We start from the raw sequence: 19,701 nt of genomic DNA on the forward strand, positions 1-19,701 counted from the left end.
ACACAAGAAAATAAGAAAGTTTACAAATGAGAGGAGGCCATTCGGCCCATCTTACTCATTTGGTTGTAGTAGCTTTTGATCCCAGAATCTCATCAAGCAGTTTCTTGAAGGATCCCAGGGTGTCAGCTTCAACAACATTACTGGGGAGTTGGTTCCAGATTCCCATGATTCTCTGTGTAAAAAAGTGCTTCCTATTTTCTGTTCTGAATGCCCCTTTATCTAATCTCCATTTGTGACCCCTGGTCTTTGTTTCTTTTTTCACGTCGAAAAAGTCCCTTGGGTCGACATTGCCAATACCTTTTAGAATTCTGAATGCTTGAATCAGATCACTGCATAGTCTTCTTTGTTCAAGACTGAATGGATTCAATTATTTTAGCCTGTCTGCATACGACATGCCTTTTAAACCCAGGATAATTCTGGTCATTCTTCTTTGCACTCTATCTAGAGCAGCAATATCCTTTTTGTAGTGAGGTGACCAGAACTGAACACAATATTCTAGATGAGGTCTTACTAATGTATTGTAAAGTTTTAACATTACTTCCCTTGATTTAAATTCAACACTGTTCACTATATATCCGAGCATCTTCTTGGCTTTTTTTATAGCTTACCCACCTTGTCTAGATGAAGACATTTCTGATTCATCATAAACTCTTAGGTCTTTTTCACAGATTCCTTCTTCAATTTCAGTATCTCCCATATGGTATTTATAATGCACATTTTTATTGCCTGCGTGCAGTACCTTACACTTTCCTCTATTAAATGTCATTTGCCATGTGTCTGCCCAGTTCTAAATGCTGTCTAGATCATTTTGGATGACGTTTGCTGCTCCTATTTTTGTGTCATCTGCAAATTTAACAAGTTTGCTTATTTATTTAGTACGCCTTGTACTTTGGTCATGTGCAAAATAATTCCTAATCTTTTTCAATGATTCTTTTTTAGATAGTGGTATGGGATAGTCTACTGTAAACTGAGCAGCTGACATGGTGAATTTAGGCCCGCAGAAGCGGCTTTCATCCCAGCATGCCCTTTACTGGAGCTTGCTTGACAGGTCATGTCTTTGTTTGAAATAAACGTCCTCATCACTGAGTGCGTCCCCATCACTGAGTGCGTCCCCATCACTGAGTGCGTCCCCATCACTGAGTGCGTCCCCATCACTGAGTGCGTCCCCATCACTGAGTGCGTCCTCATCACTGAGTGCGTCCCCATCTCTCCTTGTCTCTTCCTGGCAGCTTTGCCACAACACTCCGCTGTGTGATTTACAGTTGCCAAGGCATTTTGATTTTCGCTTTTAAGTTAGTGTATGGTTGTAAAGATTTTCTTTTAAAAGTTAAAAGAAAAAAAAAAAAAACCTTAAACATTCCAAAATATCTCTGTGCCAGAATCTCTTCTCCTTAAAAAAACACCTACAGTTGTACAGTATGTTTCATCATAATGAAGTATACAATATTAATTGAAACAGCATTTACTGTAGGAAAATGTCTGCTTATGTTACATTAGTGTATACCTTAAGTGCTGCTGCATGACTTTCTTTACTTTGTGGTTGTAGCGCAATCTAACAGCAGCACAACAGCAGTCTAATCATGATGAATTGTTGTACTACATGAATCCCCTTGCCTCTCTGCTGTTCATTTGTAAGCCAATTTGTAGTTAATACCTTTGAGAATGTAGCCTATTGGTATCGTGTTTCACTGAGAAGACTGCTTATTACTTAAAATAGTGTAACCCTAACCCTAACCCTAACTCTAACTCTTTTCTGACACAATTGTGTACTTACATATATCATGCATTGTAACTATGCATAATAACATTGTAATTATGTGTAAGTGCACATGTATTAACTAAGTAACTACTATATAAATACACAGTAATTACAGACATTTTTCTTTTAATTACAAGAGCAAGATACAACATGGTCTCATACCTTCAGTTTCCCTACACCACAAGGTATATTAGATCACTGAAATAGTTGTACTCACACGTGAGATTACCTGACAATTCCCACATTAAAGACGTGCCTGTCTGTTTTCATCCCAATTGCTGCACCACTTATTGTTCTGCACAAGCAAGCAGACAAAGCAACATGCCTGTGTCCCTTGATGTTCCTGCCCAGCACTAGCCTGAGGTTTTGTAAAATGCCTGTACTGATTGCTGAAAAAAACACAGCTGTGGTTACACTTGACAACAACCCAATTTCACAATCCATATTCGAGTAAGCACCTGAGCAAGCACCTAAGCAGGAGCCAAATGCTTGCTGTCCCAGGAAATTGCAAACAAGCCACTGTTCCAGCTGTCAGGGATTTAGGGGTGCTCAGATTAAGTTGTTTAGTCACACTGTCTTCCACTGCACGGTGGATCATGAGCGCCTGTGAATGGAGAGTTCAGGTTGATAAAAGCGTTATCACAACAAAAACACCGGATGTATCTCCTGCATGGCTAGAGATGGATGTAGCGCATGTCTAAGAAACTGAATGGGAGATACTGCAAACCCAATTTAAACTCTTATTTATCTGCACAGTTCAATGAACCTTTGTGCTGGGTGAATGCAGATGGAGGTATTGTCAGCTTCATATCAGTAACCTGTCAGCGCTGGCTTTTTTCTTTATAAAAAACATGTCTTTGTGTGGAAATCATAGCTGTTGGTCCCAGTGACACCAGTTCATTCATTTATCTTTAGAGACTTGAAGTGGTTTACTCCAAACCATTGTGTTACATATTTATAATAATAATATTGTTACATCATGTTGACTCATTAGATGTAGTCAATAAAAGCCCTACAGGTATGTAATTGAGATGTCAGATACACAAATGAAACCTTGAAAGAAAACTTACTGACAGGAAGGAAAGAACCATGGCAGTGGGTTCCATGTTCTGACAAGCACAGTGATGCATGAACTGCACAGTGAACTGTGAGTGATGTGAACTCCACAAGTTAGTTAGAAGGGAGTGGAGTGGAGTGGAGTGGAACAGTGCCTCTGGGTTCCTCACACCTTGCTAAGCCTGACCCATTCTCCACACCTTGATGACTGCTTACATACATACACCAGGACCACCAGAACAGCTGCACATGCTCTGAAGAAGAAGAAGAAGAAGAAGAAGAAGAAGAAGAAGAAGAAGAAGAAGAAGACACAATGCAGTCTGGTTGATTTCCTGTAAACATTCTTTCGGATTGGGCCTAGCAGGATAGAAATTCATTTCTAACCCTGGTGTGTATCGAAGTAAGGTTGTCTTTCCTACATCAATGACATTTCTAACAATGATTAGCAGAGTTTAGTAGTACTGTAAAATTCCTATAGTAAATACTCTTCTAGTGGCCTGCAATCTCACATTATATGACGACAATAATAATTTATATAGTCTGACAACAACACATAAAATGGATAGGACAAGAAATAATAGAGATAACTGCCCTCATCCTTTTCAGCTGCCACTGACGTATGTACTGTATATGCTAGTTCAAGGCCTTGCAAACGACCAGTAAAAGAGGCTGTGGCTGACATGCTTTGTAATGCTTTATCTTGAAACGAATGGGTGTCAGTGAATGAGTAACTGCATTACGAGGGGCTGTGTTGGTCTTTTCACTTTAATGAGAGAGTTTGCAGCCAATAAATTTTCACCATCTTTTTTACAATGGCGGACTTTGATGGTCCTGCTTTCAAAGAGTGAAATTCTTATATGTGTGGTAACAAATTAATTGTCAACCTATATTCTGTATCTCAGTGTAAAATAAAGCCAATACAAATGTCTTCCTACTTTTCATGACAGTATTATGCCGTGGTTAACTTGCTGCTCCATGTATTTGTTTGAGAGACATGCACTGTCGAAATAAATGTTATTTCAGAGTAAAAGGAAAATCACAAACAGGTGTAAATACAGAGCCTGATTATCGCATCACTTTACTAAATTAAATAAAAAAGTGCTTGCAGCACAGTGGAAAATATGTGTAATTTCAAGCTAAAGCCAAGTCTGTACTTACTGTATGTGATTCAGAAGCAATCAGGGTTTCATTGTAGTTTCTCAACAAAAGTTACTTCGGTGCAGACCCTGCCTACAAGAAACCTACCAAATTGAAAAAAAATAATTTAAGACATTGTAAAAACAATAGAATTTATTGATGAAAATTTATAAAAGTTCTATGCAATTACTAGAGTAACATGCAGTGTGATTCTGTACAGAAAACAGTAAACCATTATAAATTATGCATTTTACACTAAATATACCTTTATCAAGAAGTCTGTCCAGTTCCTCAATAAGGTTAAGATTTGTATAGAGGATGTTGTTTTTAAGGTTTTGGATATTTACAGCGTGTTTGAATTTATACATGCTTTTAATCTGGGGTGTGCACAAACCCGAATCTCAGATCCACACCACGTCAAACTCCAGCATTGAAACCTGATAAACCCCTTCACCAGTTCCTAAAGCACTTAAACATGTAAAAACATGTAAGGGCAGCAGTGTGGAGTAGTGGTTAGAGCTCTGGACTCTTGACTGGAGGGTTGTGGGTTCAATCCCCAGTGGGGGACACTGTTGTTGTACCCTTGAGCAAGGTACTTTACCTAGATTGCTCCAGTAAAAACCCAACTGTATAAATGGGTAATTGTATGTAAAAAATAATGTAATATCTGTATAATGTGATATCTTGTAACAATTGTAAGTCGCCCTGGATAAGGGCGTCTGCTAAGAAATAAATAATAATAAAAAAATAATAATAATTAAATCTTCTGTGTTATTACCTTAATACACACTGCAGACAAATGAAAGGACTAAATACCCTCCTGTATGTACACAGAATAAGTCAGTGTCAGACTTGCACATCATGGGTTGTCTGCAACACTGTAGTCTATGTAGCCTGCTATATCTGCAGTGCTTCAAGCAACCTGAGGCAAGGAGACAAGGCAGAGTGTTACTGAAGCACCTGCTACAGGTTCACACACTCATTATTTAGACTTTCTCAATATAATAAGCTTCTTAGTTTTTTTTTCTAAGCTATTTCAATTTTTCATTTGAAGTGTAGATATTAAGCGTATTCTATTATGGTTCCAGTTTTAATCTCTGGTTATGACTCAGATTTTCTTAAACCTCTTAAAGGAGTTTATGTTGACTCAGAAATGTCTTCATCTAGACAATGTGGGGAAGCTATAAAAAAGGCTAACAAGATGCTTGGATATATTGTGAGAAGTGTTGAATTTAAATCAAGGGAAGTAATGTTAAAACTCTACAATGCATTAGTAAGACCTCACCTAGAATATTGTGTTCAGTTCTGGTCACCTCGTTACAAAAAGGATATTGCTGCTCTAGAAAGAGTGCAAAGAAGAGCAACCAGAATTATCCCGGGTTTAAAAGGCATGTCGTATGCAGACAGGCTAAAAGAATTGAATCTATTCAGTCTTGAACAAAGAAGACTACGCGGCGATCTGATTCAAACATTCAAAATCCTAAAAGGTATAGACAATGTCAACCCGGGGGACTTCTTTGACTTGAAAAAAGAAAAAAGGACCAGGGGTCATAAATGGAGATTAGATAAAGGGGCATTCAGAACAGAAAATAGGAGGCACTTTTTTACACAGAGAATTGTGAGGGTCTGGAACCAACTCCCCAGTAATGTTGTTGAAGCTGACACCCTGGGATCCTTCAAGAAGCTGCTTGATGAGATTCTGGGATCAATAAGCTACTAACAACCAAACGAGCAAGATGGGCTGAATGGCCTCCTCTCGTTTGTAAACTTTCTTATGTTCTTCTTATGTTCTTAAACTGTACATATAGTAAAATATCAGCTGACCAAAAAAAAATAAAAAATCACAAAGGCACTCAGCATGTAATTTCTCAGGTACAAACATGTCAGATAAGAGTTTCTAAAACTTTCTAATGGAAAAAAAACAAAAATTTAAACGTTTTGACAAGTACTTACTGTATGTAAAAAACAAATAAAAAATAGAACTAGGAACAAGTAACATGCAAACATTGCACAACCTTTACTTTTCAGTGTGAGCGCATTCATAAACGTTAACGTTTACTGTTACTGTAAGTCATGTCCCTGTTTTATGATTCCTTTAACAAAGAGACATCTCTGTGTATGTGACTGGACCTGAAAGAGTGGTGATTACCCCTCAATCCCTCTAATCTCCTGGTGGATTGATTCACTGGGGGGAGGGCCTGGCAGTAAAATGCTGTTATGTCTGAAGTAGAACCCAACCCCGAGGAGCTGGATTAACCCTTAATGTTAATGGTACATTTCACTACCTGAGACCTTTATAAAGTTTACCACTGTAAACTGCCTTCATAACCTCCATGGTTTAACTGCAGTAAACTTCTGTATGAGAGTGAATGCTTGAGTACTACAATATATATGCAAACCTTACTCGTGTGGTGCTGTGACTCTCTGTATGATAGTGAATGCTTGAGTACTACAGTATATATGCAAACCTTACTCGTGTGGTGCTGTGACTCTCTGTATGAGAGTGAATGCTTGAGTACTACAGTATATATGCAAACCTTACTCGTGTGGTGCTGTGACTCTCTGTATGAGAGTGAATGCTTGAGTACTACAGTATATATGCAAACCTTACTCGTGTGGTGCTGTGACTCTCTGTATGAGAGTGAATGCTTGAGTACTACAGTATATATGCAGACCTTTGTTTATAGCAGACTTTGTTTTTTTCCCCTTATAAAAAAATTCAATTTAAATAAAAAGTTTAAAGGAGCATTATTTCAGGAGAAAGGTTGTATTGATAAGGTATGTGCTTAAGGAGATAATTTTGGTTTTCTACCTGAAATTAGACAGGCAGTGTTTTAGTTAATGTCTTCCTTACTGTCGTAAAGAAGGCATCACAATAAAGTGAGGCAATGCAAGGTATAGATAACTGTATAGTGTCCTAATTGTCTGAAAGGTATTTTTTTATTTATTTTTTATTTAGTAGTCGCCAATTATTTTTTGTATTTTCTCCAAATTTAGACTATCCAATTATTTTTAGGCTCAGCTCACCGCTACCACCCCTGCTCTAACTTGGGAGTGGCGAAGACGAACACACGCTGTCCTCCGAAGTGCGTGCCGTCAGCTGACTGCTTCTTAACACACTGCAGACTCACCATTCAGCCACCTCCGAGCTACAGCATCGGAGGACAACACAGCTCTGGGCAGCTTACAGGCAAGCCCGCAGGTACCCAGCCAGACTACAGGGGGCGCTGGTGCACGGTGAGCCGAGGACACCCTGGCCGAACCTAAGGCCCCCCCCTGGCCGGTGCTCGGCCAATTGTGTGCTGCCCCCTGGGAGCTTCCGTCCACGGTCGGCTGTGGAATAGCCTGGACTCGAACCAGCGACGTCCAGGCTATAGGGTGCATCCTGTACTCCACGTGGAGCGCCTTTACCGGATGCACCACTCGGGAGCCCCCCGTCTGAAAGGCATTTTAAACTATGTTTTGAAAATGTTTTATTTAGCAGGCAATGCAGAACTATGGCTACAGTGAGCACTATTCTGCTATTTTGACGTTTCTTGTACATAGTATCAGGCCATGGTCACCCACGCACAGCATGTTCAATCTGAAGCCTGCTTCACACACCTTGATGGAGCTGGCACAATGGCGTTTCTGTTGGCAGTTAAATAAAGTGTCAATAGCTCAATAAGACTAGGCTTTCTTATCTCCCGTGATCTCTGTACATTGTTCACAGAGCTGTTGATCTGAAGCAGGTGGAGCCTGCCCTTCAACCCTCAAGCACAGCCACTTATCTCTTGGCTGCAGTACAAAGCACAAAGATCCCGTTTTATACTGCATTTCCAAAGACCTGAGATATGCAACAATATATCCAACACAAACATATTCTTTTTTTATTAATGTAGGGCATGCCTCTCCCTTCCTTTCTGTTTTATGGTTTATTTGTTGTTGTTTTTTTTAGCTTAACCACTGTCTTTTATAACAGCACCCTTATCTTTATTAAGAGAAATCGTCTTGGTGAAAGCATTACCAAAACCACAACACAAAAAAATCAGATGATCTGTGTAGATCAATAACATTCAAATAATGCTGTAATATCGGAATAAACCGTCTAACTTTACAGTACTGGTAAAACAACATTACATTCAAGTGTAGCAATTCACGATGTAAACAGAGGCAATTTGAATAGCTGCAATACTGCGCAATAACTAAGGGTGGAGGAGAAGGCCAATGAATGGAGTCCTGTGAGGCTGAGGGGGTGGCGTGTGTGTCGTATGAAACCAGAGAATGATGTTTAGCTGTCTAGGCTGTGAATCAGAAGCAGTTTAATAAACGTGGCAATGGTGAAGCCAGTATACAGTGAGGGGAGTGGTTGTGGCTGTGTGGTCCAGTGGTTAAAGACAAGGGCATGTAACCAGGAGGTCTCCGGTTCAAATCCCACTTCACCCACTGACTCATTGTTGACCCTGAGCAAGTCACTTAATCTCTTTGTGCTCCGTCTTTCGGGTGAGACGTAATTGTAAGTGACTCTGCAGCTGATGCATAGTTCACACACCCTAGTCTCTGTACGTCGCCTTGGATAAAGGCGTCTGCTAAATAAACAAATAATAATAATAATAATATAAACTGTATACAGTGAGGGGAGTGGTTTATATATACTGTATACAGTCAGGGGAGTGGTTTATATATACTGTATACAGTGAGGGGAGTGGTTTATATATACTGTATACAGTGAGGGGAGTGGTTTATATATACTGTATACAGTCATGGGAGTGGTTTATATATACTGTATACAGTGAGGGGAGTGGTTTATATACACTGTATACAGTGAGGGGAGTGGTTTATATATACTGTATACAGTGAGGGGAGTGGTTTATATACACTGTATACAGTGAGGGGAGTGGTTTATAGTTACTGTATACAGTGAGGGGAGTGGTTTATATATACTGTATACAGTGAGGGGAGTGGTTTATATATACTGTATACAGTGAGGGGAGTGGTTTATATATACTGTATACAGTGAGGGGAGTGGTTTATATACACTGTATACAGTCAGGGGAGTGGTTTATATATACTGTATACAGTCATGGGAGTGGTTTATAGTTACTGTATACAGTGAGGGGAGTGGTTTATATATACTGTATACAGTGAGGGGAGTGGTTTATATATACTGTATACAGTGAGGGGAGTGGTTTATATATACTGTATACAGTCAGGGGATTGGTTTATATATACTGTATACAGTCAGGGGAGTGGTTTATATATACTGTATACAGTCAGGGGAGTGGTTTATAAACACTGTATACAGTCAGGGGAGTGGTTTATATATACTGTATACAGTGACGGGGATGTTTATATATACTGTATACAGTCAGGGGATTGGTTTATATATACTGTATACAGTCAGGGGAGTGGTTTATATATACTGTATACAGTCAGGGGAGTGGTTTATATATACTGTATACAGTGACGGGGATGTTTATATATACTGTATACAGTCAAAAGGTTTGGAAACATGTTATTGATGTATTTATTTATTTATTTATTTAGCCAGGAGTTTTACCCATTGAGACATGGGCCTAGTTTACAAGGGGGTCCTGGAAAATAATAATTTAAAAAAAAAACAATCACAATGTACAAACAACACAATAATAATATGTGCAGTTCAAACCTGATCAGCAGCACACAGAGATCAAAGAATAGAATAAATAAGACATGTGTCTATTTGTGAATGTGGACTGAGGGAGAAGCATATACTCTTACACCCTTGGAAGGCTGTACAAAAACCACTAAGGAAAAACATGCAAGTGTGAAAATGAACAAAGACAGCATCTAACAAAGGAATGATTGTTTTCCCCTAATTGGTACGATGCAGTGCAGTACAGTATGTGCAATCAGCATACACCATGCTAATGCTCTGCACCCCCTAGAAAGCAGCAGAAGATATCTGTGTACTGTACTGTATCCCTGTCCTCTAGTGTTCCCAGCTCTTACCTCAGCTCAGCTGGATCTCCATTTCACACAGCAGTGTGTCTGACCTGCAATAACCCCTTCCTGGTTAAGAAATACATTTAGATGATTCATAAATCACATGTTGGGAGTCATCAGGTTCCGCTTGTTAATCAGTGCCTGTCCTGGACCATGTGTGTTTGCGTTGATCTTTATCTTAGATGTAAGGTCAATGGGTGCAAGCCAGTGTACAGGATTGTACACACAGACATCTTTTCCTAGACACAACGTTATTCTTAAATGCTTAGTAGCATGTTTAATATTCCCAGCTACTTACACAAACATTTCCCCAACAGTAAAAGCACAGCAAAGTGTAATAAGCACAGTGAAAACATAGGTAAGCATTGTAAAGAATAATACCTTGAACGTCAGGTAATAGAAATACTTGCTCAAGCACAATGTCTACCATAAAAAAAATGAGCAGACATGATTTGAGGTGGGAGTGTGGCTTCCTTGTGAAACTCGGTTTGCAGAAGTAGAGATATCTAGACTGGATCTTGGTACAGGAGTGGTTTTTAAGATTGAGGTTCTGCCTATCAGTAAGGGACCAGTTCAGTCTCCACTGTTCTGTAGAAACTGCTGTATTTTATGATATACAGTGTTTCAAACTGTTGTTAAAACTATTTTCATATTTGTTACATGAGGTGTGTAAGGATAAGGAGTAGTCTAACAGATCTAGATATTGCCATATAGATACCATACCAGCGTTGATACTGTACAGCTATAACAGGCTTTGCAGTGAATGTTAAACTAATTACAGAGGTTTGTATGACTTCTTTAGGGTTCCTATGAAAAGCAAGGTGGTTTTAAACACATTGTTTTCCTGAGGGGGCACAGGGGCTCCACTTCTCTTGGCATGGCGAGCCAATTCAAAACAAGCTTATGAAAACTACAGCTCTGTTGTACAATACACTCTTAGTCATATGTGAGTCAGCAGTGTTTAGGGCATGGTGGGAGCTGATACATTGTATGAGCGGATGTCTGTTGCTTTTAAATTGTCTGGAATTGAAATACATGCTGTAGGAGCTTGTTGGAAATGGCAGACAGAGCAGGGTTTAAGGTGCTGGCAACACACCAGTTAAAGTGTATTTACTTTCTGGGATGCAGCTGAACGGTATCTCCCATAAACACAGGGCACAACCAGGACAGGACAGAATGTGTACTGGATTGCATATGTTTATGGAGCGATTTCAGGTGATACCACGAGGTACTGGTTTAGTGGTACCAGGTATAACCAGCTGCTAACAGCTGAAGGAAGAGGGTAAACTTCAACCCCAGTAAGACTGGCCTCCCTGTGACTAAACAATGCCTCACCCTTGTCCCCACCCCAGATTCAGAGAGGCTTGAACCCCAGTAAGACTGGCCTTCCTGTGGTGAAGCAATGCCTCACCCCTGTCCCCACCCCAGATTCAGAGAGGCTTGAACCCCAGTAAGACTGGCCTTCCTGTGGTGAAGCAATGCCTCACCCTCTCCCTAAACTCTGTCAAATCAGAGAATTGTGCCGCATGGGTTTAGTCATCAGTGGAATAGCTGTTATAGGAGTCTTTTGGATTTTCTTTTTATGTTAATAAACACAAAGGTTACACATACCCCTTATAAAAGATTCCCATAGTAAACAAAGTGTAATAAAGCCCAGTGAAAGCATGGGAAAGCACAGGTATAACTGGATTTAGTTTGGATCTTTACCTGCAAGGCAAGGTTGGATAGTAAATATTACTTTATATATTTTGTTTAAATATAGCTGATACAGCAGAAGTAAATAAATAACATAAATAAATAACAGAAAATGTTTTTGAAGGGGCGGGACTAACAGTGATGTGAACCAATCACATGACAGACAGAGACTATTGGCAGAGCCCGGTGGCAGGGAAATAGCTCAATCTATTTTTGCTCTGATGATGAGGTTTTAACCAATCACAGGCTAGGATTTCCAACCACTGAATCATATATATATATATATATATATATATATATATATATATATATATATATATATATATATATATATGTATATATATATACACACACACACACACACACACACACAGTATTTGGGTTGGGTTGTGTAAGAAATGATTGTGTTTGATAAGGCTCTACTGCTCTTTGTTGTCCACAATTCTTTGATAAACTGAACAAATGCTCACAGTACGTTGATAATTGCTGTTGCAATTAGTACTGTGCATAAGGGTTAAGCAGTGATTTGGATAAGGGTTAAAGTGCTAAGTGTAATGACCAAATATTTACCAGCAAACATTAACAGGTAATAACAAGTGTGTTTAAACGTTAAGCAATATTCCTGTATCTTCAAGTCATTTGACAGGCTCTAGTGACACATGCCGTTTGAGAGGCGTGTTGTCTGCTACTTGCACTGGCTCTTTATTCCCATTCAATCAGAAAGCTGAAGCAGGCAGGGATCGGCTCTAACCCTAACCGTTCACTCTCCTCTCTGTAGAAATCCCATACCTTTCACTCACCTCTCTGTAGAAATCCCATACCTTTCACTCACCTCTCTGTAGAAATCCCATACCTTTCACTCACCTCTCTGTAGAAATCCCATACCTTTCACTCTCCTCTCTGTAGAAATCCCATACCTTTCACTCACCTCTCTGTAGAAATGAAGCTGTCTCTAACACTCTGAAGCCTTCCTGTCTGTTTCCACTCAATCCAAGCCTGTCCTCTAGTGATGGTCTTTGTGCTGCACTTGAAACTGTGATCCAGGTTCCTTTTGCATAGGATTTAATATACATTCTATTGGAAACAGACTCCAAGGTATCATATTTTTGCAGACATCTGAACGAGTTCAATGCCCACCTGCAGTTTATCAAGCAACTTTCAGTGACGGGACTGGTCTTGTGGTTAAGGTTAGAATTAGTGTTGAGGTCAGAGGTAGGCTAAGCTTAGAATTGTGGTGCAGATAGGGTTACAGAAGGGTTATGGTTAGGTTATGGGTGAGGGTTAGGGTGAGAGTTTTTTTGAGATTTACCTTCTCTAGATTCCCTCTGCAGGAGTGGCTGTCCAGGGAAAGGAAGATGCACTGGCCATCTTACTTATTGTGGATTGCAATGTTTTGTTTTTAAGCATATCTTTTTTGCTTTCGGTCATTTGTTCATTTTAACGTGCAGCATTCCTCACATTTTAAGTTTTAAGTTTCTGTATTTGACCAGCTTTGGTTTCTTTCGATTACTGTAACTGAGAGATTCCAAGCTGTGTTGCAGAAAGTGTGCCACTAACAGTGTCTGTATCTCTTTTTTGTGTTTGATGTTGTAAATGTGTTGTGAGAGCCTGGTTCTAATAGTGTTCCCTGTTTCCCCTATGTATAGTATTTTACATGTAGTACATTGTATTGAATAGATACAGTTATTGTTATCTTGTGTGAACGTTTGTGGAATCCTGTAAGTAATGCTTGTAGTATTCTTTTTAAGTGTGGTAAGTTGTTTAAAGTATTGAGGTGTTTGTGTTGGTTTAGGGTTTATTGGGGGAAGTTTGCTTGAGACTAGGCAGTCATTTAAATTCTTATTTTCCCTGTATGCAGAAATTATTTGAGCGTTCATGTTCTGTAGTTTGTTGGTAAAGCGTTTACCCATGGCTGTTCCTTTCACCTGTAGAAAAAACTTGTTATCAAATTCAAAGTCATTTTTTGTGAGGCTGATTTCTAGAAGTTGAAGCAGGTGTTCATCTGGTCTTTCTGTGTCTGGATTTTTGTCTAGCCATTTTTCGACTGCTGCAATTCCTCTCTTGGTATCTATATTAGTGTATAAGCTATCTATAGCTATTGTAAAAAAATAAATGCTGTGTGTGGGATTGTAAGTGTTTAGATTTTATGTATGAAATCATAAGTATCTTCAGTGTAGCTGGGTGTGTAGAGGAGATAGGATTTAAGTAGAAATTAATGTATTCTGCAATTCTGTAAGATTCGCTATTGCAGTCTGAGACTATTGGTCTGCCTGGTGGTACTGTGCATGGAACTGTCCAGTTGTCTGGGTTTTTATGTATCTTTGGTAATATGTAAAAGATCCAAATTCGTGGCTCTTCTACACCCCTGAGGTACTGTCCTTGTTTTTTTGTAATTTTGTTTTGTTCATTAATGTTTGTATTATCCTGTTAATTTCCAAGCCTGAGTCTAGGTACATTGGTGTGTCTAATTCCCTATAGTGTTCTTGCTTATTCAGTTGTCTGTTGGTTTAAAAAATATATTGTTCTCTATCCATTATGACTATAGCACTACCTTTGTCAGCTGGTTTGATCACTATATTTTTATTTTGTGTCAAACTTTTAAGTGCTGTCCTCTCTGGACCTGTCAAGTTATCCTCCTCTGTGTGTATTTTGGATTTAAGCTGTTTATTGTTTTTAAGTCCTCTGCAATTATGTCTGTAATTTCCAGTGGAGTTTGTCTGCTTGTGGGTTCCCAATTTGATTTGAGTGTAAAGGGTGTGTACTCACCGTCTGTTCCTTCAAAGAAGACTGCTATCTTTAGTCTCCTATGGTATGCTTGTGCACCTGCCTGAATAATTTATTTTTGTTTGGCTGTATTTTTGGGCATTGGTACGAAGGCGAGGCCTTTGTTAAGTGGGCTTTCTTGGCTATTCGTTGGTTTGAATGTTCACTATGTTTGAGTTCCCGTCCCTGGAGTTGTCTGTTGGGTTTTCGGGATTCAGCAGTTTAAATCTTGGCACCAGTGTTGAAAGAGGCACTTTGCAATGTCCAGTGGATGTTCTCTGAGCCTTCTGTAAATTCTTCTGCTGGCAGGAGGTCAATGTGGGGTAGATTGTCAGTAATGTATCTGTTCAATCCCTCTCAATGTGGGGTAGATTATCAGTAATGTATCTGTTCAATCCCTCTCAATGTGGGGTAGATTGTCAGTAATGTATCTGTTCAGGTCCTCTCAATGTGGGGTAGATTGTCAGTAATGTATCTGTTCAGGTCCTCTCAATGTGGGGTAGATTGTCAGTAATGTATCTGTTCAGGTCCTCTCAATGTGGGGTCGATTGTCAGTAATGTATCTGTTCAATCCCTCTCAATGTGGGGTAGATTGTCAGTAATGTATCTGTTCAGGTCCTCTCAATGTGGGGTAGATTGTCAGTAATGTATCTGTTCAGGTCCTCTCAATGTGGGGTAGATTGTCAGTAATGTATCTGTTCAGGTCCTCTCAATGTGGGGTAGATTGTCAGTAATGTATCTGTTCAATCCCTCTCAATGTGGGGTAGATTGTCAGTAATGTATCTGTTCAGTTCCTGTAGTGTTATAGTGTGTTTTATACCTGAATATATATATATTTTTTTGGTTAAATATTTTGACCTTTAGTTGTTTGGGTTCCCAGGAGACGGTGTGGGTCCTGTCCTGATTTATTGAAGGAGTATTACTCCCTCAGGTGGATTCCTTCTCTTTGTCTCTGCTGGTTTCCTGAATTCTTCTATCTCTAAGTCTTGTGCATGAGGTTTCGCTGATTGTTAAAGCTTCATCAGGCATTAGGAAAGTGGTGGAATTTGGAACTGCCCAGTCAGTCTTTCAATTTGAATTCAATGTTAGGATCATGACTGCTTGTATGTGTAATTTCAGTGGTTATTGATTATCTGGCTGCTGGTCCTGCCTCTCAAGCGGAGATTGAAGACCCATCCTCTCAGGAACTGAACTGGTGCTGCCAGGTCAGCAGGGTGGACCGTGATGAAGCTCCACACTTCCTTCAGTCGAGGGGAGTACCTACAATGAAGTGGAGGCTGGGGAGGTGGTGGATGGGGTTACAACTGGGATTGTGTCTGCACCAACCAGGTGAGTTTAAATAACACAGGGGGGCGTGATCGAAGGAAGGAGAAAGCACTCCACTGGGATTGCGTCTGCACCAGCCAGGTGAGTTTAAATAACACAGGGGGGCGTGATCGAAGGAAGGAGAAAGCACTCCACTGGGATTGCGTCTGCACCAGCCAGGTGAGTTTAAATAAAACCGGGGGGCGTGATTGAAGGAGAGAGAAAGCACTCCACTGGGATTGCGTCTGCACCAGCCAGGTGAGTTTAAATAACACAGGGGGCGTGATTGAAGGAGAGAGAAAGCACTCCACTGGGATTACGTCTGCACCAGCCAGGTGAGTTTAAATAACACAGGGGGGCGTGATCGAAGGAAGGAGAAAGCACTCCACTGGGATTGCGTCTGCACCAGCCAGGTGAGTTTAAATAAAACCGGGGGGCGTGATTGAAGGAGAGAGAAAGCACTCCACTGGGATTGCGTCTGCACCAGCCAGGTGAGTTTAAATAACACAGGGGGACGTGATTGAAGGAGAGAGAAAGCACTCCACTGGGATTGCGTCTGCACCAGCCAGGTGAGTTTAAATAACACAGGGGGGGCATGATCGAAGGAGAGAGAAAGCACTCCACTGGGATTGCGTCTGCACCAGCCAGGTGAGTTTAAATAACACAGGGGGCGTGATTGAAGGAGAGAGAAAGCACTCCACTGGGATTGCGTCTGCACCAGCCAGGTGAGTTTAAATAACACAGGGGGCGTGATTGAAGGAGAGAGAAAGCACTCCACTGGGATTACGTCTGCACCAGCCAGGTGAGTTTAAATAACACAGGGGGCGTGATCGAAGGAAGGAGAAAGCACTCCACTGGGATTGCGTCTGCACCAGCCAGGTGAGTTTAAATAACACAGGGGGGCGTGATTGAAGGAAAGAGAAAGCACTCCACTGGGATTGCGTCTGCACCAGCCAGGTGAGTTTAAATAACACAGGGGGCGTGATCGAAGGAAGGAGAAAGCACTCCACTGGGATTGCGTCTGCACCAGCCAGGTGAGTTTAAATAACACAGGGGGGCGTGATTGAAGGAAAGAGAAAGCACTCCACTGGGATTACGTCTGCACCAGCCAGGTGAGTCTAAATAACACAGGGGGGGCGTGATCGAAGGAAGGAGAAAGCACTCCACTGGGATTACGTCTGCACCAGCCAGGTGAGTTTAAATAACACAGGGGGGGCGTGATCGAAGGAAGGAGAAAGCACTCCACTGGGAATGCGTCTGCACCAGCCAGGTGAGTTTAAATGACACAGGGGGGGCGTGATGAAAGGAAGGAGAAAGCACTCCACTGGGAATGCGTCTGCACCAGCCAGGTGAGTTTAAATAACACAGGGGGCGTGATCGAAGGAAGGAGAAAGCACTCCACTGGGATTACGTCTGCACCAGCCAGGTGAGTTTAAATAACACAGGGGGGCGTGATCGAAGGAGAGAGAAAGCACTCCACTGGGATTGCGTCTGCACCAGCCAGGTGAGTTTAAATAACACAGGGGGGGCGTGATTGAAGGAGAGAGAAAGCACTCCACTGGGATTGCGTCTGCACCAGCCAGGTGAGTTTAAATAACACAGGGGGCGTGATCGAAGGAAGGAGAAAGCACTCCACTGGGAATGCGTCTGCACCAGCCAGGTGAGTTTAAATAACACAGGGGGGGCGTGATTGAAGGAGAGAGAAAGCACTCCACTGGGATTGCGTCTGCACCAGCCAGGTGAGTCTAAATAACACAGGGGGGCGTGATCGAAGGAGAGAGAAAGCACTCCACTGGGATTGCGTCTGCACCAGCCAGGTGAGTCTAAATAACACAGGGGGCGTGATCGAAGGAAGGAGAAAGCACTCCACTGGGAATGCGTCTGCACCAGCCAGGTGAGTTTAAATAACACAGGGGGGGCATGATCGAAGGAAGGAGAAAGCACTCCACTGGGAATGCGTCTGCACCAGCCAGGTGAGTTTAAATAACACAGGGGGTTGTGATCGAAGGAGGGAGCCAAGTTATTAAAAGACAGACACTCCAGCCAAGTTTTCCGCTAGATACTCTGGGGTAACATTTTACATGGTGTCTCTAATTACTGTGCATTTACATAGTAGTTACTGAAATGCATGTGTACTTACACAAAATTACAATGTTATTATGCATTGTTACAATGTACTTAATGTGTAAAAGAAAATGAGCATGATATAACCCTAACCCTAACCCTATCCCTAACCCTAACTCTAACCCTAACCCTTTTCTGATACAATTGTGTACTTACATATATTGTGCAAAAAGATTTACACATTAAGTATCTTGTAACTATGCATAATAACATTGTAATTACTGAATGTAAAGTGTTACCGACTCTGGATCTCTATCAGCTCAGGGTTTCTCAGTGAGTTTGCTTGCCACAGCATTACTGTTTTCATCCTTGTTTTACAGTAATGCATTTTCTATGCCAAGGGCTTTATCAAATGCAATGGAAACAGTTTTGATTTAAAATCATCTTTGATGAAACACAATCTTTTTTCAACTGTAATGTCTAAGGTGTCAATAGGAGTGTAAAACAGAATGCAGAGGTGACTGCCCATGTTAATGATTGGAAAGATAAAAACAAACTTCTTAGGGATATTGCTGCTAAAATGTAATGGCTGGAATTTCCCCAGTGTTTTGTTTTCGCTTTCATTCCTCTCCAGGCTCCGGGTTGTGGTGTTAAGATGAGGTACAGAATGTGGGGCTGGTCTGGGCAGCAGGAAGCACCAGAATGAGTCACTGCATCAGCTCGATTGAACACTGACTGAGCTTTCCTGTGGCACTGGAGTTACTGTATAAGGAGAGAGTTATAGAAGACTCAATCACACTTAGTCAGGAATGTCTGTCATTTAAAAGCTAAGAAGAAGCAGCGCTCTTCTGTTGAGCCTTGCTGTATGTGTAGGTGGTAGCCTGGGTAGGACTTGGTACAAGCAATACTGTTATAATCAGCATTTCAACAGGCTTGCCTCAGAATTAGACCATACAGTACATGCATGTGCCAGTGGCCAAAAAAACAAACAGACACATTCAGTCAGTCATTCCTGCTGCTTGGATTTGCAGCCCCAGTAGTGATGCTATAAGCCTGAACGTTATCTGTGATAGCAGTGTCTGCAACCCTGGCACCCGCACTCCACAGCACTGTCACCCTGCTGGCTACTGAAAGATTACTGATACTGCCCTCTGTGTATATCCTTTCACACAGCCTCCCCTTATACACTGTACCATAGCAAAATCACAGCAGTGGAATAAAGCACAGTGAAAGCATGGCAATGCAGAGCCAAGCATTGCAAGGCATATTAACAAACACATGGCAAACCAACGTAAATTAATGATAAATGCATAGTATAACCATTGGAAAACTGCAAATTTACCATGCAAATGTACTGTGGTGAACTGTTACAAGGCTTACTCAATATTGACATGTAGCCTGTCTTACATGGATAAGGTACACACTATGTTACATTGATTACATACGTGCATTATATTACAAGTTTCATCATTGTAAAATAATAATAATCCCCACCCCTGGACCCTTATACAAGTGTATTCATTAAAGTGTATTAAAAAGCATAGCATAGTGCAGTAAAGAATAAGATAAATCATGAAAAAAACACAGAAAGTATGGCAAATCACTTAAAGGTGTAGTGAAGCATTGGAATAAATATGGGCAATATGCATGGTTAAGATGCAGTGCAAAATTACAGTGGTCAACTTTTATAAGAACAGAGTGTTATATTATAATTAAATACATTATATTTTGCATACATAAGTATTTATGAGCATAAAAATGAAAAAATAAGAATTGAAAAACACTAATGGCCAAAACACATGGACTTGGTTTGAAGACAAGTACATTTAGTTAATACTGATACACATTACGTGCCAAATTAAATATAGAATAAATAAGATTGGAAAAGGTTTTGTGGTCATATAGAAGCCATCAGAACCCACGGAGATCTGACCGAGAACAAGTACATACACAGCCTG

The 19,701-nt window shown here is 40.7% G+C and overlaps 1 long non-coding RNA gene across 1 annotated transcript; it reads right to left on the bottom strand.

The window, feature by feature from the left end:
- Positions 1-1,961: 1,961 nt before the first annotated feature.
- Positions 1,962-12,743, bottom strand: LOC131737187 (uncharacterized). Its single transcript, XR_009328775.1, has 4 exons — positions 12,540-12,743; positions 3,974-4,056; positions 2,830-3,069; positions 1,962-2,363 (listed from the first exon to the last, which is right to left on the bottom strand). It is a non-coding gene; the product is annotated as an uncharacterized LOC131737187 (long non-coding RNA).
- Positions 12,744-19,701: the final 6,958 nt, after the last annotated feature.

The sequence above is a fragment of the Acipenser ruthenus genome, chromosome 5, assembly GCF_902713425.1.
Source record: "Acipenser ruthenus chromosome 5, fAciRut3.2 maternal haplotype, whole genome shotgun sequence".
Taxonomy (NCBI): Eukaryota; Metazoa; Chordata; class Actinopteri; order Acipenseriformes; family Acipenseridae; genus Acipenser; species Acipenser ruthenus.